Genomic DNA, 11,249 nt, shown 5'->3' on the forward strand with positions numbered 1-11,249 from the left:
CTGGATCACAAGTAGCATTTGTACAAATCGCTTCAATACATTTATTGACTTACCTGCCTGATCGATGGCCTTATTGACCTGCCCTTCAATACCTTTGCCCTTGACAAAGTCCATGTTGCAGAGTTTAGGCTTGACTTGTTGAGACGAGTGCTAAGTTTCTGCTTTCGTGTGTGCATGTCAGCATACTTATAGAGCAATCTCCCAAACACACCCCAGAAAAACACAAAACACAGCTACTCATTGTGGTTCAGCCTTCATTCCATGCACAATGCACAAGCAATATATTCTACTTTTTCTTTCTTTCACTCAGCTTCTGCTTGTAGAGAATCTTGTGTACTGAAGCCACCTGATGCTTTTTTTTTAAATATTAAAGTTATCTAATCATGCAGCATTCAAATAATCATTTAGTGCTTATATATATATATATATATATATATATATATATAACAGGAAGAATAGTTTGATTAGGTATAAAAAAATATTGTGATTATAAATGTCAATAATTCAATAATAATTTAAATGACTATACGTGTATTTTAATATGTACTGTATGATGTATATCATAAACATAATAATCATCTTTCCACACTTGCATCTTGTTTATGAGAAACTGAATGACACATTCTCTGTATGGGCGGTTTAATGTTCAACAGGAATTACAAGCTTCCCTTTCAGGGTAGTTATGTATGCTGCTTTGTAAAGCATCATCTAAAGGATGACCAAAACAGACACACCTCAGTTTAATTAAATCTTGGTATCCACTGCAGTGCATGCAATGTAGAAGTTTTTTTAAATAGTGTGACCTTAACTGATTAAAAATTACCTGCATAAATACTTAAATGATAATTGCGTTTCACTTTATCTTCTCTGTGCTATTTGTGCGGACAAGACGGGGTATCTCCCATTGGCTTTGGCTCACTTCTTACATTTTCGACTTGTACTACCTGGGTTTGTGTTTAAGGTGAAGTGTGCAACCATTTTGCTTTGATGTTGTTTTTCTTTATGAAGTTTAACTGTGGTTTAATTAAAGATCCTGCATTACCAGGTCAATAAAAAAGCTCACTGATTACTGAAGACGGTTCCACAGTAATCTGTTACAAACTAGGAAAAAAATACCACACAAATGCACACCTTATGTGCTGTTTCATCTAAATAATGTAATAAAACTTTGGATTTTTGTGAATTTTTCTGTTTAGATTCAGAACTTAAAAAGTTATGATCATGTGACTAATCATAATACTACAGTATAGGTAATGTTATATACAGTACATGTAAAATATTTACTTACTTTATTGTCCGTGTGTTTGAGTGTTGGTCTATTATACATTTATTCTGATCTTATTATATGGTTGCTCTGTAATGTGTAGGGCGCCTCTGAGAAGGACATTGTGCACTCCGGTCTTGCCTACACAATGAGGAGATCTGCAAGGGTAAGTGACCCTGTATGCTTTCATTAGTGTGTATAAAAAAATAGACTTTAAGTGATAAAAGTCATTGTATGCTTTTTTTTATGGCATGCTTTAATTAAAGATATTATTATTGTTATTATTATTAAAAAAGGCTATTTATGTATTTCTGTCTTTTGTAGCAAATTATGCGTACGGCCTACAAATACAACCTGGGCTTGGACCTCAGAAAAAAGCTTTAAAACTAATATAATTTACAAATGATCATTTAGTGCTTATACTGTATGTATAAAACAGAATAAATAGTTTGATTAGGTATAACAATAGAAATATTGTGATTATAAATGTCAATAATTCAATAATAATTCAAATGACTATATGTGTATTTTAATATGTATGATGTATATCATATACATAATAATCATCTTTCTACACTTGCATCTTGTTTATGAGAACCAGAATGACACATTCTCTGTATGGGCGGTTTAATGTTCAACAGGAATTACAAGTTTCCCTTTCAGGGTAGTTATGTATGCTGCTTTATAAAGCATCAACTTAAAAGATGACCAAAACAGACACACCTCAATGTAATTAAATATTGGTATCCACTGCAATGCATGCAGTGTAGAAGTTTTTAAAATAGTGTGACATTAACTGATTAAAACTTACCTGCAAAAATTGGATTTTTGTGAATTTTTCCATTTAGATTCAGAACTTTATGTATAAAATTATGACCATGTGACTAATCATAATACTACTGGGTTGTTTGGAAATAAATTAATCATAAAGAAATATTCTGTAAATAACAAATACTTACAATTTAACTAATTTAAGTTAGCTCCTGGAACTAATGGTCCAACCTAGCATTAACAATACAACAGTTCCTTTTAAAAATAAACCTACAGAGATAATGTTAAGTTAGTAAGACTTCTCAGAAGAAGGTGAGGATGCTTTGTTTTTTTATTTGCTTACATTAGCACACTAAATATTTTTTATTAATCAAATACACATGGATGGCTATAGCATTAGCTGCACTGTATAGCATAAGAAGTTCACAGTGTATGAAAAACATAATTCTGCATAATTCATTGACTAGAATTCTTTTTAGTCTTGTGAATGTAATTAGGTAAAAGTATTAGTATTAAATTTTAATATTCCTCAAATACAGTATAAACACGGGCGGCACGGTGGTGTAGTGGTTAGTACTGTCGCCTTGCATGTGGGGGGCCAGTCGTGAATAGCTGACCCACAATAGCTGACACAACCCTAATAAAACTGAATGCTAATCATATATACAATTTACAAAATAGAATATTTAATAGTTTTGCCTTCTCCTTTTATGGAAGAATAAATGTTTAAAATAAATGGGGCCACCAGAGTGTCTTAGAGATTTCAACAGAAAGATAAAATCGATAAATATCCATATGGATACAAAAAAATAATAATAATATTAATCAGATGATGAGTGGACATTTTTAATAGTTCTTTTTTCTTTTTGACAAAGGGCAGCATTAGTAAAAAAAAATTATAAAAAACTTTATTTATTTATTTGCAAAAAGTTGCAGACAACCCTGAACTATCTCCTCCTCTATGACTGACCACGGCGAGGGCTGCTCTTTCATGGGTGCAGACCTGTCCTATAGACATGTGTTATCTTTTATCAGTGGGGCTGCATTGGTTGGATCTTGACGAAGATACAAGTGGTCCCTTTCGAAAAACCTGTATTTTACCTGTTACAAAGAAAAAATAGTTTGCTTAATTATGCATCACAGACAAGCATAGTTTTTATAACATATGTCGATAAATGCTCAGCGGACAACAAGGATTATGAAAATTAAATATCAGCACTGGTACTGTCCGCACTATCCAATTCTAACTGTCTAGGTTTCCTTCTACACAAATTAAACAAACACACATTATCTGTAATGCTGGCAAAGGCCTGACACTGGGAGCTATCATAAAAACTATACATTTTACACAATACAGTTTAACTTACTGTGCACAAACAGTGCAAACAGAACATTGAAATAGCTAAAAATGCAATAAATACATTGAACATAACATTGCATGAAAACACAACACATAAGAAGATTTATCACGGCATGTAGCAGAAAAATATTTGACAGTACCCTGGGACTTATTCACTGATATAAAACTTGTACTTCACTACGGTACGCGGTTCTATTAGGTCACATACTTTAGTACACACCCTTCTGTGGAACATGGATGAAGATACAATAGAACATGTTTATGTACAATAGTAATAGTAATATTTACACAGTAACATGTGCAATTCCATTTTACCTGTTATGGTTCCCTCCGAAGTACTACTAAAGTTCAGTGGGTATTTAATATGATACTGCCTGTGCTTTACCACACCAGTATTGTGTACAAGCATATCTACTGCGGTACTGTATGAATAAAAATATCATATGAACTTTAGTAACTACTGTGGTATCCAGTAAGGTATGAAAGTATATTAGTGCCAAAATTCCTCAGAGCAAAATAGCAGGTTGAATTACATGAACTGAAAAAAAAAACGTGTTGCAATAAAAATGTTTGAATTTTTCTGCATTGAAATTTGATCTCAATTGAAAAAAAATCCTTAGAGCATTTACAATGTTTGAAATTTTTGCCACTGCAATTTATTGTGGTTGTATATTTCAAGTGAAAATGTAATCCAAGCATTTAAAATTCAATGCAAAAATATTCAAGTTACTAAATTGCAGTTCAAAAATATTTTCAAGTGTTAAAAATACAATCTTCATTATTTTTCAATCTTACAAATTCAGGTCGACAAAATTCAGGTAATAAAATTCAGGTAATTAAATTCAGGTAATAAAATTCAAGTCGCTAAAATTCAGGTCTTCACATCCGGGATATCACAGGAAGAGCAGTGGAGAGCCGATTGCTGCTGTCCGTGTCGCAGTGTACTTTAAAGTGTGCTTCCTGCTCCCTGTGCAGTCTACTTCTCAGAAACTACTTACCGATCGGAACGCAGCCCTCTTAACTAACAGGCCGGGTTGCCAGTTTCGCAATAAAGCGTGTAATGTGTTAAAATGATCCCTCTGCCGTAAACGCTTATTCAAAGCAAAGCCGGCGCTGTTTCATCCACACGCGAGAGCGATGGGTTTCCCGCCCCTGAGCTCGGTGATGTACAGTCACATTCAGTAACAAGATGGGATTAATTTCCTTAGCAGCAGCAACAACATACATGCTGTTTACACTTTGTTAAATTTATATTGCTTATAAATAAAGGTAAACACAAAATAATTGTAATTAAGAAAAACGTAAAGTGTGGATAGTACGGTTTAATGTGAGTCTGATTAAAATATAATATAAATGAATTATATAAATTATTTTATGCAACGCAATTACAACATTTCAGTTTCAGTTTAATATTAGGTATGAAGTCATAAGTCTTCATGTAGTTATTTGAACAGTTAGTAGTATATACTGTATGTATGTGTGAGTGTTTCATGTGTGTGTGCATGAGTGAAGTTTGATTTAAGCCCTATACGGCACCTCATTAATACCTGTCGCACTGTGACTTTGTCACATATAACATTGTACATCAATGGCTGCACTGCAATTAACCCCATTTCTATTTTTTATTGTAATTTATATTTATTATATTTATGTCTTTTTTATATATCTAGTTTTTGTTCATCATTGCACTAGTAACTCTGGTCAGTTCCCACATTACCCTGTGTATACTGACTGTATACTGACTGTAAGATATACAGTATGCGGTCTATAATCTGTCTTACTGTTACTGTCTCTTTTGCTGTTGGATATCTGGGATTTCTTTCGGGATCAATAAAGTATCTATCTATCTATCTATCTATCTATCTATCTATCTATCCTTCGTATATATCTGTCTTTATTCTTTGTCATGAATTGTCCCTATCGGTTTATTTGCACAGAGTCAGACTTCTGCTGTACTCTGGTGTCACCCGCTGAACCCATGCTGTTTGACTGCTTCCTAAATTTGTTTCTGCTGCTGTACAGAATTTTTCCACAGACTGAACATTACCGAGCTCAGGGGCGGGAAACCCATCGCTCTCGCGTGTGAATGAAAGAGCGCTGGCTTTGCTTTGAAAATAGCGTTTACGGCAGAGGGATCATTTTTACACATTACACCCTTTATTGTGAAACTGGCAACCCGGCCTGTTAGTTAAGAGGGCTGCGTTTCGATCGGTAAGTAGTTTCTGAGAAGTAGACTGCACAGGGAGCAGGAAGCACACTTTAAAGCAGCAATCGGCTCTCCACTGCTCTTCCTGTGATATCCCGGAAGACCTGAATTTTATTACCTGAATTTTGTAAGATTGAAAATTAATGAAGATTGTATTTTTAACACTTGAAAATATTTTTGAACTGCAATTTAATAACTTGAATATTTTTGCATTGAATTTTAAATGCTTGGATTACATTTTCACTTGAAATATACAACCACAATAAATTGCAGTGGCAAAAATTTCAAACATTGTAAATGCTCTAAGGATTTTTTTTTTCAATTCAAATCAAATTGCAATGCAGAAAAATTCAAACATTTTTATTGCAACACGTTTTTTCAGTTCATGTAATTCAACCTGCTATTTTGCTTTGAGGAATTTTGGCACTAATATACTTCCATAAAGTAAGTACCATAAAATTCACCCAAAGTGGATACATATACTATAGTTTACAACAATAACATTTCTTATGGGATAAACACATTAGAGTTAGATGTAACAGAATAAAATTTAGCGTTTTTTAAATGAAATTTAGCGTTTTTGTCCCGTTGCTACTTCATCTAAATGACCTTTAACTAAATGAATGAATAATGTGTACAGTATGTTTAGACGTGAACACAAGCAGTTAGTGAATGATGAAGGTTAACGCACACGATAAACAAAAAGATTACAGCGATCGAGAAATGTAAAGGAAGAGCTAAGATAAGGTATATTTATCTGTTTGTGTCTTGTTCAAGTAAAAATTTATAATAATAAAAAAAAAACTTACGGATCAGCGGGGTCTCTGTGCCGCGCAAGCGCACGCCGTTCCTCTGTCTCACGAAGGTTCTGGCTCAACCAATCAGCGCGCAGAACGACGCCAGCGGCCACACAGCGCCACCAGCGGCGGAAAGTATATTACACTACCATTGAAAATGAATGAGAAACGGTTTAGGGTTTTTTTCTATGGCGGATCGCTTCAAATCAAAGAACATTTGCGAAGAACAGCAAGATGCGAAACATTTTCCCTGCTAAAAGGCAGCATAAGCGTACACAGACTGAGCTGGGACACACTGTCTGAGGGTTTTTCAGGTGGAGAGGGGATAAAGAGGGATGAATAAAGTCATCAACTATCGACACATCTTGGCATTCAGTTAATAAAACACAGTGCTGAAACATCATCACTGCAAACTGCTACAGAACAAACCACTGATGAATTCTGCAGTGGTAGAACTATTGCTTCACATCACAGGCATTGGAAATCTCTACTAGGCTGGCACACCGAATTCACAACATTTTTCCACAGACTGTACATTACCGAGCTCAGGGGCGGGAAACCCATCGCTCTCGCGTGTGAATGAAAGAGCGCTGGCTTTGCTTTGAAAATAGCGTTTACGGCAGAGGGATCATTTTAACATTTAATGCGCTCTAGGGAAAAAAGATGGGTTAGTTTTTTTTTTCTTTTCTATTTTTCCCTCCAGCTCACATCATTTTTTCAGACACACATTGCTTCTTTTATATATTGATTGTATATCAATACTCGCTTCTCGACTTCTGCCTTTTCACAAATGAACAAAGACAAGCGAAGGAATAGATGCAAATCTGCCAGTGCTACATAAAGACTAATTAAAATAGCGATGTATTGAAATGTGGATAAGTATCCATTTATTTAATTATAGAATTCTCTATACAATAAATCTCCTATTCACTCAAAAAAAAATTAACAAGGCAGGTTTTGCAGTTTACATTATATTGTGGCGTGGGCGGGGTTTCGCTTGGGAACCATCATGCTTTGCGGGATGGGGCTGTTATGTGTTCACCCTGTTGGGAAAAGATGTTTGGGTTAGTGGCTTCGGCCAGGGTATGTATGCATGTTTCTAGGTGTGTTAGTAATGGTAGGAAGTGTTTTGTGAGTGCTATTTCGTGCCATTGCTGAATAAAGTACTCCCAGCCATTTGCATTGGGCTACAGTTAAGCTTACTCGTCTTTCCACCATCCTTTCGGGCGATAAAACGCTACAATATAATTACTCTCAGTATTTATTATTATTAAGGTTAACGTAATTTTGTCTCAACTTGACCGTACAAATTCCTAAAACGTTGCCTGATCACAAACCATTCATGTTAAGTCAACATTTCATACATACAGCAGGGGGCAGTAGCGAGACGCCAGCTGTCATGAACCGCTAATGAAACAAAAGAGCCTGATGAATCAAACTACACCTGCGCAAAGTTAATTGACTCTCCGCCTGTGTCTGTTAACCCCTGCAGTTCTGGCCGTTTTGACAGAAGAAGATCAACAGTCGAAAAAGGTAAGATTTTTCTTCAGATATTAGTTGTTTTTTTTTCACCAGTACATATTTTTATATGTGATAATATGGTATTTAACTTTGGCGTGCTTCTGTGGTTTTAGAGAGTCCTAGTGTTTTAGACTGAAGTTAGCTAGCTAACAAATTTAGCCGCGTGTCACAGGTCGGTTCCACACCGCGGTGAAGTTGGTTTACCGTTGGATATTCCTCCAGCTTCCGATTTGTAGCGGAGATTCGCTAACAGAGTCCGGCGAAAGAACCTCGCCTACTGCGCGAGTTAGGGACCGTCTGCAAATTACTGCCCGACTGAAATACAGATAATATTAATATTATAAACATTCTTATTTAAAATAAATAAGAGAACAATTGCCTTAAAATCTATTCTACAATGTGTGTCCACCTGTCCTGCAGAGGGCACAATCTTTTTATTTAATATGATCACTTTGCTTATTTATTAATAATTCATATTTAATAATTCTATATTTTATTTCAATAACTTCCAGGCCATGTGACCTATTGCCTCAAAATCTATTCTAAAATGGCTCATCTTCCCTAAGAACCTGTTGTTTAGGTGTGTCCAATGCATAATGGACACTCCTAAACAGCAGGTGGTGATGGATGTTCAATAATTTAATAATTAATATAAACCACATGGCAGAAGAGTTTTTCCATTTTGTTCCAAACATGGTTTGCTTCAAGAAAGGCCACAAACAGATGATTAAAGATCGCTGGGAAGTTGCTGGATGAAGAGATGTTATAATTAGGGATTTTGTTGGAAATGGGTTTGCTGAAAATGACAACAAAAATCCTGAAAATGTGATAGGCCCACAGAATGCCTCATGTACGACGAAAAGACAATGAGAAAGATGTATTAGATTGGCCCGGTACAATTAAAAAGGATGCACAGGCTAATATAGAAAAAACTTCTTTGACACATATCAACCAACAAGTTGACACAGACAGTGAAGTTGAGGCCAGAGGGAAATGCAGGAGCATAAAAAAAATAAAAAAAACAACACTTGGAAAAGTAAATAGGAAAAAAAGACTAATAAGATGACAAAAAATGATTACAGAAATGTAAAGGCAGGGCCAAAGATGTTGGTTGAATTGTAATTAAGCAAAAACATTGAAAACAAGTAAAACCTGAACATGGAACGAAAAATCGAAATGCCCAATGGACAGATATTTTTTATAAAAAATTCTTTTTTTTTTGCAAATATTTTTATTGAAAAAAGGAAAACAATACAGTACTTGCAGTTGCAGACATACAATTTACCTTTCTTCATTTTTCTTAGGACTTGTACTATCCTAGGAGGAATATTAAAAGAGGTAGAGTTTCTCACTGAGAAATAATAATAATAATAATACATTGGGGCATCCCCATAAATACACTGGTGGATAAGAAGGGCAACCTTGTAATTAATTCTAAGTGAAACAGGGAGCCAGTGAAGAGATTCAAGGATGGGCGTAATATAGTCGTATTTACGTCCTCTCATCAGGATCCTAGCAGCACTGTTCTGAATATACTGCAGCTTTTGAAGGGTTTTTTCAGTAGTCTCAATGATAATGATTATTTGCATGACACTTTATGTACTGTACATAAAGCGATGCTCAACAGCAAAAACTCCACCCAACAGGTGACCCACCCAACCTGCAATGTACAAGTTTGACTAATTTGCATTTTGTCAAAAAGTGTGTGTTGACTACAAGTGTAAATGTTTTTAATTCTTTTCAGGTTAGGATATGTAGTAGGATATGAAAGGATTCACTATGTTTTTATTTTTTCTTTCCCTGGGGTATGCTTTCTTTGCTGCTGCAACAAGTGACTGTTTATGGATAAGCATGTAAAAAAAATAGAGCTAAAGGTTTATTTAAACAAAGTTAATTGTTGGATGTGTGTGTTTTTTGTTTTTTCGAGTGTTTTTGTTTAGTTGTTTTTTATAATGTATAAATATATTTATTTAGAAAAATGAAGAAAGGTAAATTGTATGTCTGTAACTGCAAGTACTGTATTGTTTTTCCTTTTTTCAAAAAAAAAATATGCGCAAAAAAAAAAAAGTAATATATAAGGAAAGACCTTGTAGATAGCATTAACATATTGCTTGGCCCTCTGGGAAATGCTGTTGGATGTCAAATGAATTCTGGAATCTAGCCAGTGTCTTAATATAATAAGATTACAGTAACAGCTTAAATACAGTAATGTTTATAGTGTGCTTGAAAATTGATAATTATGAAAATGGTTTCTCTGTTGGTCGATCACTATAGTGTGTACAAACACCTTCAGGGCATTGCGATGTCGCTGGTGTTGAGATTGCTTTATGAGTAATCAGTAGACCAACCTGTCTACACTGATTACCCAGGCTTTTAGTTATTCACTTAATATTTTATTATTATTGTTATTATTATTATTTAAAAAGGATATTTATATATTTCTGTCTTTTTTTTTTTAGCAAATTATGCGTATGGCCAACAAATACAACCTGGGCTTGGACCTCAGGACAGCAGCTTACGTCAATGCCATCGAGAAGGTCTTCAAAGTCTACAATGAGGCTGGACTGACCTTCACATAAAGTCTCCTCTACCAGTTTATTCATCCTGACTTCTGACCAGCCTTAGACCAACCCTGTGCCCAATTATCCCACAGCCTTTTGTCATTTTCTGAGTTTACATTGACACCCATTGTATGCCATATTACTAAAGTAAATTATATTAAATATTAAATTGTCCCACTCATATTGTGCCAAGTTTTGTTCCATAAAGTTTGTTCTAACTATACTGTAATTTCTGTATGACATCAAAACAAGCTGCTAGTTATGAAGAATGTCATGCTGCGATGTTTTTAAATTTACATTCTTAAGCTATTCACTATCTTATTGTTAGTTTCGACTAATTTGTTTTTAAGTAATGTTGGCAGTATTGGCTCTGCATCCATTGTGCAAATGAAATGTGGGTTATTTTTATTCTCCAGCCTTCAAAACATGTTTAGATTCATTCATTCATTCAAATTGTTTCTTGTCCCAAAGCTTGTGACACCATGTTATGAATATTAAAATGCAACACTAAAAATGTCTTTAGTGCAGGAGTTTTATACTTTAAGGAATTGTGTCTTTATAACTGGAGAAGAACGTTCATAAAAAAAATCCATCCAACACACTGGTCTTGTTCAGCACTTAGTCTTGGAGATGTGCTAAATCTAATATTTTCCATTTAAAATGTGTGAATATTAAATCCAGTGTATTTAGTGACACCCTGGAAATGTGTGTGTTTGTATGTGGGTGAGTTTAGCTTATTGGGGAACAAAACCATTCACAAAGCTCATCT

The sequence above is a fragment of the Clarias gariepinus genome, chromosome 14 (genome assembly GCF_024256425.1).
Source record: "Clarias gariepinus isolate MV-2021 ecotype Netherlands chromosome 14, CGAR_prim_01v2, whole genome shotgun sequence".
In the NCBI taxonomy this organism is placed as follows: domain Eukaryota; kingdom Metazoa; phylum Chordata; class Actinopteri; order Siluriformes; family Clariidae; genus Clarias; species Clarias gariepinus.